Here is a 15346-nt window from a genome sequence, read left to right as displayed (position 1 = left end):
CACGGCCCAAACCAATGGCAGATAGGAGACCCTCAAAGGATTGCAGCCTCCATGCTTCTCAGGACCTGACTCAGAAGTGGGCAAGAGGATTCTGCTCAGTCATCTGTGTGTACTGTGATGCTCCTAGCCCAGGAGGACATGGATGGCTACTGCCTTACCCCATGCAAGGTGTGGTGGGACCAGGTGTCTGAACCCCCTCCACCCCTTGCCCACGGCCAGGCCCCAACCTCAGACAGAAGGCAACAGCTCTGTAGGTCAGATGTTCAGGCAGGCTTAACTAGATTCTCTGCTGAGAAAATTCAAGGAATTCACCAGGATTGGGCTTTTTCTTATCTTGGAGGCTCTGGGGAAAAATCCACTTTCAAATTCATTCAGGTCGTCCACTAGGGGGTCTCTGCTCCTTGGCTTCCTCCATCTTCAATCCGAAAACAGAGCGTCAAATCTTTCCCATGCTTCAGATCTCTCTGATTTCTCTTCTGCTACGAGCTAGAGAAAACCTCTGCTTTTAAAGGGCTCATGTGATTTGATTAGTCCCACCTAGATAAACTCCTCATCTTAAAGCCAACTGCTTACCAACCTTTTGCCATGTAATGTAACATAGTCACTGGAGTACACCCAGGCAAAGGTCATGGGACCATTCTAAAATTTTTACCTACCACAGTTAGAAATATGTTCATCTGGCATTTGGAAATACCTTTCCAGGACTTAGGAAAATGTTAGGGATAGAAATCTAGATTTAGGATCCATTACCTTTAGGTAACAGATTTATAAAACATAAATGCATGTATAAATATAATACTACTAGTTCAGCAATATCTTTTACTATAGAATCACAAGAAACAAATGGACAGGGCAATGTTTTGTGTGTTAGGTATTGCTGACATTATCCCTAAGAGTAACACTGGGTTACTTTGACTGTCCATTTAGGAAGCTCAATTCCAGTTTCTTTAATTTATTCTAGAAGATACAAAAGGACTAGATGAGATTTCCTGGATTCCAACCATTTCAACACAAAAGGAAACCAACCTAACTGTCACATGACAACGAAATTCTGTGCGTCTACGTGCGTGTGTGTGTTTAAGTATTAAAATACTTTTTGCCATTTTTTAAATAAATGAGTAGGTTACACAGCATCAAATACATTCAATTAATGTATTTCTCCAAAATGAGCAATTCATTTTCAGTTATGTGTCTCTTCTGTCAGGATTCAGGTAGTTTCCTGTAAAGGAGGACAACAGGAATTTGATATATGTCTTTATTGGTTTAGAAAGCTTTTATTTAAATCTTATTCAAAACAAAAAAACTTGTAGAGCTAAATTTTCCTCTGTGCCTGTGCATTAAATTAGGGGGAAATAGGTATCTTATTTATTCACTTTTCCTCTTCTCTTTCCCCACCTTTTCCTCTTGGAAAATTTATCTCTGTCCGTATTAGTGATTCACTCTCCCTTTGCAGGGGGCTTTCTTAAGTTGTCAGCAGACAAAGAACAGCATTAAAGACTTGCTCAGAGAATGAAGAAGGCCAGAAATACACTAGTGTGAAAGATTAGGAATGTGAGAACTGAGAAGGAACCAACCAACCTCTCTGCAACTTCTCAGGAGAGCCCAGACCTTGGAACTCAGACCTTCACCCTGCCACTCTGTCTCAGGCACCCAGAGTATTTGACTCAACTCAGCAAACCTATGTTGAATGCCTACCACACACACCCACTCTATCCCTCTTACTCTTCTTTCCCAATTTACCAGTAAAAATCTACTTAAAATAATATGTGGAGTACTGGGTTTTAATATATTATGTGCCCATACATACACACACACACACACACACACACACACACACAAAACAGTGCACGCTATAAGATTTCACATTTCTACCATTAAAATGTGATATATTATATTTTTGTGTGTCTGTTTAGCAACAAATGAAGGTATATGCTATGGATAACACTAGATTTCATAGGGAACTTTTTCAATCAAGGAGAAAGGTACATTGTCGCCAGATGCTTATTTTATTTCAGATTTCTGTGTACTGTAGTTTGCTAAGATTTTAAATCAACAGTGATAACTATAAGAAGTCCCTGATAATAATGGCAGTATATGTTACAAGTCATCTCCACATGCAAAAGCAGTCTTGTAGGAGATGAAACACAATATTGTCATTAGAAATAGATGGATTCAATAAATATTAAGCAGTAAAAAATATTATTCATTTAGTCATTTCCTTCTCAGTAGCACCTGCAATTCAGGCTCATCCTAACATCTGACCCATGAAATTAAGATGATAAGGAGTTACTGAAAGAGAAGATGGAGAGAATTTAAGAGTCATGGCTTTTTGAAATTCCAGTATGCTTTTAACAATTGTAAGTTGATGCTTCTTCCCCTCTCCCCACCTAAATGGTAAACAAGAAATAACTGGCAGACGGACAAATGAATGCATTTCAGTGAATCCCATTTATAATTCTATGAGTTACATTTCGTTATTTTGATAGAATCAGACTTCAAGATCAGGTGTTCCAGATAATCCTAACAAGCACAAATTTTAAACTATTTTGCCTACATTTCCTGGTTATTTACAACCTGTGTGACCAATTGGAGCATTTCTTTGAATTGAATTGACCAGTCTGGTCAAGTTAGTCCGGTAGCCCAGAGCCCCACTTTTTTCTTTTAGAGAAGAATTCCTCCTCTTCATCACAATGAAACTTCAATAAACTCCACCTTCAACCAAGTCCACCTAGTCTTCTCCTAGTCTCAGTTTTGCCTCTAGGCTGCCTGGAGTAGCAAGAAGCAGGCCAGATTAGCTCTTTGCCAGCTGATCTGATAAACTAATCTGACAGAGATGAATGCTTTTTAGGAAGGTTGCTGTTTTGCCTTTTGGAAAATGGATGCTGAAAGCAGCCCAGGCTTTGGCTATTGAAATTACTTGGGTCTCTTCTCAATGAAAAGTTGGCCTTGCGTGACTCTCATGGTAAATAACTATTCTTTAAATACTTTTCAATAACTAATAATAATAACAGCAACAATGATAATACATAGCTCCAGTTTTTTCATTTCACTAAAACTAAGCATTGTACATACTGTATTCCCTAAATTAGAGGTCAAAGTCTCATTCAGCCTTTCCGAATTCTGCTGAGAAAGAAGCTGCTATTAAGCTGATAAATCACCAGAATGTTTTCCAGGGTTTGGTTTAGGGAATTGCTTCCATCTGTGAGTGGCAAACTTATTCCCTCCTAGAAAATTCTCCCTTCTTCTAAAATACTAAAAGCACCCCTGGAGTACTTTAAGGACAGACAGCTGGCCTCAGGGCTTCTAATGCTTTTTTAAGTTATAACTCTCCTCAGAGGCCCTAGGGCTGGGTGCAGCCTGGTGATTTGCAGCCTTGCTGGTCACCATTCCACCTGCTCAACTCCAGGCAGGTGCAAGGCATTTCTAACCTTGCTCAGCAGCCCTCCTGATTCTCCTTGTGTTAAAGCCTTGGGGTGTGTGTTTTCAGACGATAGCGGCTCATGGATATATGGAGGTCCCCAGTGTCAGACTAAACTCAGGGCATAGCAGAGGAAGAAAATAGCTAGAAATCTAGAAAGGTGAACAAAGGTAAAGGCCAGGTTTAAAGGACAAGAGTAAGTCAAGGGAGAGTCAGGGATTCCATCCCAGGTCAAGACTGAGTCAAGATCAAAGCTGGACATGTAACCAGAGATCATGAAGAAATGAAGGCAGAGCAAGGCAATGGGTTCAAGGACATGGAAAAAGCAAACAGACATGAAAATGAGAAAACCTGGGTTTTGATTTCACTCTACCCAGGGTCTCAATTTATGTATCTGTAAAATGAAGCTCTGAAATGAAATTATCTCAGTCATTTAGATATTGAGTCTATAAGGCCATATAAACAGTCATACACACCACACTATTTAGAGACCAAAGCAGGACAATGAGCTGGAGCCAATTAAATAATCAGATCAAATATAGACAAAAACAACAGCATTTTGAAACCAAGTAGAAGTCTGCCTCAGAGAATCTCTCACAGGCATCTTGTTATCTGCATCCTTTCAGACACTCTACTAGGCATTGTAGACGACCCTAGAAATAAAAATCATGCTCCTTTCCCTCTAGGAGGTTGCATCTTCGGTGGAAGGAAAAGGTCCACTTTTATACAATTTTTAAAATTTATTTATTTATTTATTTATTTATAAAAATATATATGAGATATATATATATATGATAGTTCAGAAAAACAATAACTAAAATGGCAAAAGATAACACTAAAGGCATTCCTGGGAGAGAGTCCAGGACTTCTCCAATTACTGTGCCTCAGGTCCACATGGTTGATCTGCTTTAGATGGGCTGCTTTCCAAGGAAACACTCAGCAGGTACTAACTCCCAATCGTAGGATAGTCAAGTAGAAGCTTGGCTTTATCTGGCAGTTATGACTGTCTGAAGCTTAAAATCCTTCCATTAACTTTTGTAGCCCCTGCCAACCTCCAAATATATTATATTGATTGGATTTCATAAAAAAATCTAAACCAGACTGTAGCCTCAGGTATCATGCCTGGAAAACAGCAAGATACTATTGGGCAAATACTTTAGGTCTAGGTCAGAAGTGAGTCCTACCCAGTAGAAGGCAATCATTACCATAAACTTAGAAAGACATTTACTCCCCTCTGTTGTTAATCAACAAGCCATTGAGCATACACCCTGCTAAGAGTGGTTATGAGCAGAAGCCATGAGTTCGGATTTCAGGCAGGATCAATGGCTGAGAGGCCAGAAATAGAGCTGAGTCCCATCATGTGAAGATGGAGCTCTGAGGAGGGAAATAGTCTGCTGCCCACTTCAGTTTTATCCTATGCCTGCTGTGCTGATTATGGCCACAAGAGTATCAGCGGCAAATTAATCCTGCTCCTGACTGGGTTGGAAAAAGAAGCTAGGATTTCACAACATCAGGTGAGAGTTTCCTGAGTTTCCAGAGTTTTATAACACAGGTGAGAGTTTCACTTTTTTTCCCTTCATGGTATCCCCTTCTTAAGGCAAATAAAAAGTTGTCCAGTTGTACAAATGGCAACAAAACTCTAGCATTAGAAATACATGGAGAACTAAGGATTCCAGTTACTTTCCAAGTTCATCATATTTCTGTTGGTCCAAGATCACACCTGGAATCTCAGAAAATACCTCCGCCAGAAACCCCAACATCTTTCACAAACTGCCTACTTGCAAGTTTGTCAGCCACAATACACTAAAGGAAAGTTTTATGAAAAGATTTGTTTCACTTAGCTTTTTAACCAAGCAAGAAATTTGACGTTATGAAACGGAGAAACCATACTGGTTTAAAGTTAATAGTGGCCTTACGATAAGCTAACCCCAGCATCATTCACAGCTGCTTGGATTAAAGACCTTTTGATTTGGGGATCTGCCATCTACTGAATACCTCTTCCCCAATAAGTCAATAATTTGCCCTCAGATGAGAATAATGATCTTTTATGGTATGTTTCCTCTTATGCGCAAGTGCAGCCATTGCCAGTGCTGGTCTGAAGCCTCCTACTTACGAGTTACACCTTTGTTTCTTGTTGGAGCCATTGGCCCTCTGGCCTGATGGTTTTGCATATGACAGAGAGAGATTTATACCTTCCTCCAACTCCCACCCACACCCCACCCAAAATACTGGGCATTGAACATTGGTACTGAAAGTATGGGAACTTCCTCTTTGACCCTTGGTTAGATATGGTTATAGACTGCATCTACCCTATTTGAAGTGAGCCAGTGCCTTTAATTCCACAAGATACAGTCACTGAAGTCTCATAACTGTACTGGAGATGTCAAAGATACCATCTATTATGCCATACCTCTTCTCATGAAGTGAGTTGTGCTCCCATCACAACTTACGTATCATGACATAGCTCTTCCCCTTCCATATTGTGGCAAAGCTTATTAGAGCTAGAAGGGATCACCTGACCCAAGCTTGGCCAATCAAATTCTTTCTTACGGGAATTTGGAACTGGGACACAGAGCCTCTAGCCAATCTGTTCTGGGTACTTGAACATGTGGTCACATAGTACACTTTCTATATTATAAGAGTAAATAACTCTAAAGAGAAAAAAGGAGATTGGTGGATACAAAGCTGAGATGCAATGCAAAATGCAAGAGATAGAGAAATCAACATTAACTGAACTTTGGCTCATGTTACACACTCAATGTGGGTCACCTGGGATGCTGTGTTCATTGTAGTCTTTCAAGCAGGCTAAAGGGAGATTTATCTTGACACATGCTTTCCAGATCTCTGAGACAGGAAAGCGAAAGGTAGAAAATTACACACCACCTTGTTTCCACCCCAAAGTGACAATGTCACATCTGCTTACATTTCATTAGCAATACCAAGTCACATAGCTCTAACTTCAAAGGGTGTGAGAAAATGAAATCCTACCATGTTCCCAGAGGGAAGAAAACTTTAATATGACTTCCATGCCATCCTTAGGCTTTTTTCCCTCCAAATAAAAATATATAACCGTCTTTTCTTGGCTTCCTGCTCTTCTCTGAAACTGTTCTTACCATGGTCATTAGTGACTGATATTTGTTAAATCCAATTAACACTTTTTAGTCCTTATTTTACCTTCTCTTCCACCTCTCTCTTTCTCTATTTGCTGTGATAAATTATCCCTTAACATCATCATTTTCTCCAGCTCAGGCTTCAGTGATACCACTGCTTCCCTCCAATATCCTTATCCATTTCTTCCCCTTTCCCTTCTTATTACATGTACACAACCAGGCGCTCCCTGTGGCCCACTAAAGTCTGTTCCTCATTACTCCTTAGTGAATTATACCACCGTTCTCCAGTCACCAGCATCAAAGTCTGGGTGTCGTCTGCAGCGTCCTCCTCTCCTTCCTCTGCCCTATATTTTGGTGACCAGGTCCTTGCTACGACTTCTCACTTGGTTTACTTCCACAGCCTCCTAAAGGTTCTCCTTCCACCAGCATCAGCCCATGAGTCTTACTCTGCACAAATGATTAGGGTCATCTTTCTAAATATTATTATGTCACTCCCTTGCTTAAAACTTTAATGGTTTCTAAATGCCTTAGGCTATTGTCCAAAATCCTTCAAGTGCTTTATAAGGTCTTCAAGATCTGCCCATGATTACTTCAACAGTTATATTTATGGCCTTGGCCCTCTCCCTCCGAGTTATGCTCTGAATCACCTGTATTTCCCAGAACTGCCCCTGATGATTCAAATCTCCATGTCTTTGAGCATGTGGTATTTAATAGACACCTTTCCTTCCTATTCAGGTTAACTCCACTGAGACTTAGCTCACTTATCATTCCTTCCAAGGAGTATTCTTTGATCCTCCCGGTCCTAATCAGAATCTCCCTGCTATGTGTTCTAAGAACAACTTGAGCTTACCTCAATCTCAATAGTAGGTTATCAAAAATATGTTTTTCCTATAAGACACTGATGAAAGAAATTAAAGATGATACCAACAGATGTAGAGATATACCATGTTCTTGGATTGGAAGAATCAACATTGTGAAAATGACTATACTACCCAAAGCAATCTACAGATTCAATGGAATCCCTATCAAATTACCAATGGCATTTTTTATGGAGCTAGAACAAATCATCTTAAAATTTGTATGGAGACACAAAAGACCCCGAATAGCCAAAGCAGTCTTGAGGGAAAAAAACGGAGCTGGAGGAATCAGACTCCCTGACTTCAGACTATACTACAAAGCTACAGTAATCAAGACAATATGGTACTAGCACAAAAACAGAAACATAGATCAATGGAACAAGATAGAAAGCCCAGAGATAAACCCACTAATCTATGACAAAGGAGGCAAAGATATACAATGGAGAAAAGACAGTCTCTTCAATAAGTGGTGCTGGGAAAACTGGACAGCTACATGTAAAAGAATGAAATTAGAATACTCCCTAACACCATACACAAAAATAAACTCAAAATGGATTAGAGATCTAAATGTAAGACTGGACACTATAAAACTCTTAGAGGAAAACATAGGAAGAACACTCTTTGACATAAATCACAGCAAGATCTTTTTTGATCCACCTCCTAGAGTAATGGAAATAAAAACAAAAATAAACAAATGGGACCTAATGAAACTTCAAAGCTTTTGCACAGCAAATGAAACCATAAACAAGATGAAAAGACAACCCTCAGAATGGGAGAAAATATTTGCAAACGAATCAACGGACAAAGGATTAATCTCCAAAATATATAAATGGCTCATGCAGCTCAATATTAAAGAAACAAACACCCCAATCCAAAAATGGGCAGAAGACCTAAATAGACATTTCTCCAAAGAAGACATACAGATGGCCACGAAGCACATGAAAAGATGCTCAACATCACTAATTATTAGAGAAATGCAAATCAAAACTACAATGAGGTATCACCTCATACCAGTTAGAATAGGCATCATCAGAAAATCTACAAACAACAAATGCTGGAGAGGGTGTGGAGAAAAGGGAACCCTCTTGCACTGTTGGTGGGAATGTAAATTGATACAGCCACTATGGAGAACAATATGGAGGTTCCTTAAAAAACTAAAAATAGAATTACCATATGACCCAGCAATCCCACTACTGGGCATTTACCCAGAGAAAACCATAATTCAAAAAGACACATGCACCCCAATGTTCATTGCAGCACTATTTACAATAGCCAGGTCATGGAAGCAACCTAAATGCCCATCAACAGACGAATGGATAAAGAAGTTGTGGTACATATATACAATGGAATATTACTCAGCCATAAAAAGGAACGAAATTGAGTCATTTGTTGAGACGTGGATGGATCTAGAGACTGTCATACAGAGTGAAGTAAGTCAGAAAGAGAAAAACAAATATCGTATATTAACGCATGTATATGGAACCTAGAAAAATGGTACAGATGAGCCGGTTTGCAGGGCAGAAGTTGAGACACAGATGTAGAGAACGGACATATGGACACCAAGGGGGGAAAACTGCAGTGAGCTGGGGATGGTGGTGTGCTGAATTGGGCGATTGGGATTGACATGTATACACTGATGTGTATAAAATTGATGCCTGATAAGAACATGCAGTATAAAAAACACAAACAAACAAAACAACTAATACTAAACTTTCATTGGGTTATTTGTATGGAAATATGTTAATATAAATGTTTCAGACACTACATGAAATTTCTAAAAATCTTATATGTTCTGGTATAATGTTATAAGTCATAATCCTAGTTATTACTTTAAAATGTATATCTCAGAAATAACTAATTTTCTTGTCAACTGCATTATTATGAACTTTCATCAAATCTTTAACTGTGGTCATTTTTAAGTCTTTTGTCATTTACAGACAGTTCTGGGTGTACTCTGATGCTTTTGCAAATATGTTCCTATAAAAGGGTTTCATCTTCAAGAAATTCATGGAAAAGACTCTGACAAGTACAGGTTTCTGGTAACTGACTGTACTGCTGAACTGAATGAATAAGCATTTTCAGAACTCTAATGAAAAACTGATGAACTCATAAAAGTGCTAACAAAAGATCAAGATGAAAAAAAAAATTAATTACATGGGACTGAGTGAACTGATGATGATGAGTATAATTTTTGTGACTTTGTCTGAATTAAAAAAAAAAAAAATCCCACAAGGACTCAGAGGCAAAGAACATACAAATCAATTTTCACTGCAAAGTAAAGGAGCTGTTACAGTGGAGGATTACTGGACTGAATGTCAATATTATGACATAGTATGAGTGTGTTTCGTGTTTGGTAATTGCAATCATTGTTGCTTTTGTTGTAGTCATCCATGTACAATGCTTGGTGTCAGTCTATTTATCTCTTGTAAAAATAAAATACAGTGTGTGTGTGTGTAAAAAATATATATATATATGTTTTTCTAGTTAACATTTCATCTTTCTTCCCTACTATGAGTTCCATAAGGAAAGACTCAGCTTTACTGATTTTTGTGTCTTCAGGGTCTAATACAGTGTCTGACACATATTAGAAGCTCAATAAATACCCATTAGGTGAAGTAATTAATCAATAAAGCCCTATATCCTTATGAACACCAAATTCTGAAACTGTGCTCAGCGGGGCAGAAAGGAGGAAAAATGTGGCTTTTATACACACACACACACACACACATCACCTTAGGCTAATATATGCAAATATGGCCTATATTACCTCTACAAAGTAATTACTCAGCAGTGATGCCCTGTCCTGGATCTCTGGGTAGTTCATGCTGCACTTTGTCCTTCTGTGACAACTGCCTTGCTTTTGCCTTTGAGATTCAGTTTGAGGGACAAGTGACTTATCTTGTCCTAAGAGTTCATATTCCTTAGAATTGTGTGTTAACTTGTTTTTATAAACTAAACATATCTATTGAAGGCCTATGTGTTGGTTTCCCTGGAGATGCAAAATCCCTGCCCTCAAGGAGTTATAGCCTAAGCAGGGAGCTAAGTTCTCAGCTGAATGGAAAGAGCACTTACTGTAAAGAAACAGCATTGCAGAATAGGAAACAGCTTGAGAGCTGAAGTCTGTACATCTCAATCTGAGTCTTAGCTCTTGCCTAATATCACAGAACACCTGACCAGCATTTACCTCTCTTTTCTATGACTTCATTTTCTTATTTGAAAAAAGTGTAAAATAATAAAATACTAAAAGATAAAATGTAGATTATGATAATAATAGTAATAATCTCTTACATGAAGTTTAATTGATATGAAAGTACTTTATAATAATAGCTATCATTTACTGCACACTTTACTACACAATCACTTAGATTCTTAATTTTACATTCACATTCTTAATTTTATCTAATTCATGTAACAAGCCGATGTAACATTATAATCTCCATGATACAGATGGAGAAATAGTGGTTCAGAGAGGTTAAGTAACTCAGCCTATATCACACAGCTGGAGACAGCAGACCAGGATTCAAACCCCAATCTGTATCACCCAAAGGCCAGGGATGTTAACCATTATATTACACTGCCTACTTTCAAACTGCCATGTAAATGTAATTTATGTACTCAGTTGTTCATATATAAGCACTATGATGAAGTAGAGCACATGCTATAAATGAAAGTTGCCAATTAACCAAATTGTTTAGATTTTTCCATCTGTACAATGAGTGAGTTGGATCACATTAAATGAGACACTGTATCAAGCACTCTGCACAGCAGAGAGTACAGTATTCAAAAATGCTAGCTAGATTATTGCTAAGTTCCTTTCTATAATTCTGTGACATTTCATTCACATACAACTTTTTCAGAGGGCTAGGGTAACAAAGCATGGGATTTATATCAGAAGATACAAACTTACAAACCAGGCACTTATTTATGGAGGCCCTGAAGGCACTGGTAGTTTTGGGGGACTGTAAGGAACTCATGTTCAGATAAGCCACCACAATTATCCAGGAAACTTGTTACCATTTTGCAGGTGCTGAGAATCTGTCCCAACTTTTTTAAACAGCCCAGGCTCAGAATTCATTCTCCAGCTAATTAAAAGCACAGTGTGTTCATGTTTTTCCCAGTGGACTCAATGCTACAGGAAGAGAAATTTCATGTTTTGTTTATCTAGTAGGAAGAGGGTAGTGGAATTGGCCGGGTGTGACCACCCTATTCAAAGAGCACCAAAGTATTTTTTTTTAAAAACAGCTTTGAAATTCTCATTTGTTGTAGATGGTTGGCCACCACCACCCTTCTTGTGTAATAAGCTCAGCTTATGAGCTACAACAAAGCAGTCAGAGATAAACAAGCATTGTTGTCCACTCAGAGAGCCAGACAGACCAGAAGACAAGAATCCAGGAGTAAGCCAAGATTTTAGGGCCTGATATGCATCAAAATCTAGGGGATACAGAATGAGTCATGATGAAAGTTAATGCTATCTAGAAAGAGTCTGAAAAGACAGGAGTTAAGACATCATACAGGGCTTCTTTCAAACACAAGCCTAGTTAACCCTCACAACCTTGGGGGCATAGGTATGATTAAACTCAGTATATAGATGGAGAAACTGAGCTTCAGGGAATTCAAGTGACTTGTCAGAGGTTACAAAATTAGTAAGAGATTTAGGGGAAGGGAGATAGATAATTAATTAAAAGTAAACAACTATTATGTGAATTTTTTTTAAAAGATTTAAACAAAGTGATATGAGAGAGTAATTAGAGGTAAGGCTAATATTAGCTAGATGGAGTATATATTAGATATACCATTGAGGGCTTCCCTGGTGGCGCAGTGGTTGAGAATCTGCCTGCCAATGCAGGGGACACGGGTTCGAGCCCCGGTCTGGGAAGATCCCACATGCCGCGGAGCAACTGGGCCCGTGAGCCACAATTACTGAGCCTGCGCGTCTGGAGCCTGTGCTCCGCAACAAGAGAGGCCGCCATAATGAGAGGCCCGCGCACCGCGATGAAGAGTGGCCCCCACTTGCCGCAACTAGAGAAAGCCCTCGCACAGAAACGAAGACCCAACACAGCCATAAATAAATAAATTTAAAAAAAAAAAAAAAGGTATACCATTGAATAACAAATTACCACAAACTTGGCAGCCTAAAAAAACACATATTTATTATCTCAGTTTTTGGGGGCTAGGAGTCTAGGCATGGCTTAGCTGGGTCTTCTTCTTAGGGTCTTCTGAGGCAGCAATCAAGGTGTCAGCAGGATCGTTTTCTCATCTAGGCTTCACTGAAGAAGAATCCACTTCCAGGCTCACTCAGGTTGTTGGCATAATTTATTTTCCTGCAGCTGTAGCACTGAGGCCAAGCTCCGTGATAGCCTTTGGAGGGAAGCTTACCTAAGTTCCTTGCCACATGGACATTCCCAATATGGCTACTTATTTCATCAAGTTAATAAGGAAATCCTCTAGCACAACAGATTCTTAAATAATGTAGCATAATCATGCAAGTCATAGTCCATTCCTTGTGCCATATCCTATCGGTTAGCAGCAAGTCACACGTCCATCCATACTCAGAGCAGGGGAATGGACAAAGGCATGAATATCAGCAAGCAGGAATCATGAAGACCATCTTAGAGTCTCAAAGTTTAAAGATTCTATCCAATAACTTTACATAGCCTTAATTTCATAGGTATGTAACTATGCCTACTAGCCTAGCCATAGTTCTACAATATACACATAAAATGGACACATCTATGCAATATAAGAGAAAACAATATTCTGTTATTGGTTGCCGTATATATCCTTTTATTTATGTATTTTTCAGTTTTTTGCAGGCTATTTTGAGATGAGGTAGAGCATCCTGAAGGGCATTCTGTTATACCAACGCTACGATCACCTTTTTCTTTTGCTCTTGTAGAATTTTGCCGATTTCACTATTTTAATCAAATCATGAGAGAATACTGGTTCCACAGTTCTGGCCCCTCCTCTAGAATTATGCTGGAAAACAAACTTCTAAATATGAATTTCTAAATCATGTTAGAATTTTTAAATACCAACCAATGTATATAAATTATTGCAGCCTCATAATAATCTGAGCACATATAATGGCTGCTTCATATTTTTATCTAAATTTAGCATAAATCAAGCTTATGTGGTAATATAACAGCTTCTAAGAGGAAGTGGCAATTCTATAAGTAACTGAAGGCCTCAAGGTCACATACACCTCTGCAACTGAGGGACCCCCTAGTCTAATACCTACTATTCTCTTATTACCCTCAGATAATTTGATAATTAAATTATTTGAATGGTATCCCAAAGAACTACAAATCTCCAAGGAAAGATTTTCATTCCAATAAGTGCATTCTAAGGAATATTGCTTATAAAGATGTTAAAAAAAATTTAAAAATAAAGAATATTGCTTAGACAAAAAATAGATTTATAAAGGGAACTTGGAACTTTTAAAATACCGCTGCATTGATTTTCTTCAAATTTCCTGCGTGCAGAAATAATCTTTCACTGGAAGAAAACTGTCACTTTGTTGAGAATTTAAGGGAGAAAGCCTATGATCTGAGATTAGATTAGCCTTAAGATCTAACCCCAAATTTTCTGCACTTGCTTAGTTTCTTTTTTTGTAATATGTGGATAATCCCCACCATAGGATTTTTGTAAGAATTTATGAGCTCAGTCAGAAGGGCACAGACTTGCTTCTGGAAGTAACATCACGATGGCTGCCCCAGAAGAACCCCAAGTTCAGTTCAAACTTGTATTGGTTGGTGATGGTAGTACTGGAAAAACTACTGATACATTTGTGAAACGTCATCTGACTAGTGAATCTGAGAAGTATATAGCTACCTTGAGTGTTGAGGTCCATCCCCCTGTGTTCCATACCAACAAAGGACCTATTAAGTTCAATGTATGGGATACAGCTGGTCAGAAGAAATTTGGTGGACTGAGAGATGGCTATTATATCCAAGCTCAGTGTGCCATTATAATGTCTGATGTAACATCGAGAGTTACTTACAAGAACATGCCTAACTAGCATAGAGATCTGGTACGAGTGTGTGAAAACACCCCCATCATGTTGTATGGCAACAAAGTGGATATTAAGGACAGAAAGGTTAAGGCAAAGTCAGCTGTCTTCCACCGAAAGAAGAATCTTCAGTACTATGACCTTTCTGCCAAAAGTAACTATAACTTTGAAAAGCCCTTCCTCTGGCTTGCTATAAAACTGATCAGAGACCCTAACTTGGAGTTCATCGCCATGCCTGCTCTCACCCCGCCAGAGGTGGTCATGGACCCAGCCTTGGCAGTGCAGTATAAGCATGATCTAGAGGCTGCTCAGACAACTGCTCTCCCAGATGAAGATGATGACATGTGAGAAAGTGAAGCTGGAGCCCAGAGTCAGAAGTCTAGTCTTATAGGCAACTGTCCTGTGATGTCAGTGGTGCAGCGTGTTTGCCACTTTATTATATAGCTAAGCAGAACATGTGCTTAATCTTTGGGATGCTAAAGGAGATGAATGGGCTTCAGAGTGAATGTGGCAGTTAAAAAAAAAACCTTCATTTTTTGGACCTGCATATTTAGCTGTTTTGCAACACAGTTGTTTCCTCCTTGAGTTTCAAATATAAGACTGTTACAGTCACATCACTATATTCAGTGGTAGAATCTTGTTTTTTACTGTCATTCCCATTCCTTTTCATTTAGAATCAGAATAAAGTTGTATTTCAAATAAAAAAAAGAATTTATGAGATTTTCATGAGAATTAAATAATAAATATAAATGTAACAAATATAACAAATAAATGTAATAAAAATAATCAACAAATATAATATCAAATATAAAGTATATAAGATTGTGACTGGTACCACCTAAGATTTTTAAAATCTGTAATTATAGTTCTTCATAGCTTGAAGCTGGATAGGACTAGACAGAAAGCCCTGCAGATGGGGTTTTGTCTATTTAACTGGTTGTTATATTCAACT

General features: G+C 38.5%; 1 pseudogene; it reads left to right on the top strand.

The window, feature by feature from the left end:
• Positions 1 to 14052: 14052 nt before the first annotated feature.
• On the top strand, positions 14053 to 14742 carry LOC137777845 (GTP-binding nuclear protein Ran-like; annotated as a pseudogene).
• Positions 14743 to 15346: the final 604 nt, after the last annotated feature.

This window comes from Eschrichtius robustus, chromosome 15 (assembly GCF_028021215.1).
Source record: "Eschrichtius robustus isolate mEscRob2 chromosome 15, mEscRob2.pri, whole genome shotgun sequence".
In the NCBI taxonomy this organism is placed as follows: domain Eukaryota; kingdom Metazoa; phylum Chordata; class Mammalia; order Artiodactyla; family Eschrichtiidae; genus Eschrichtius; species Eschrichtius robustus.
This window is presented reverse-complemented; position numbering and strand designations above follow the sequence as displayed.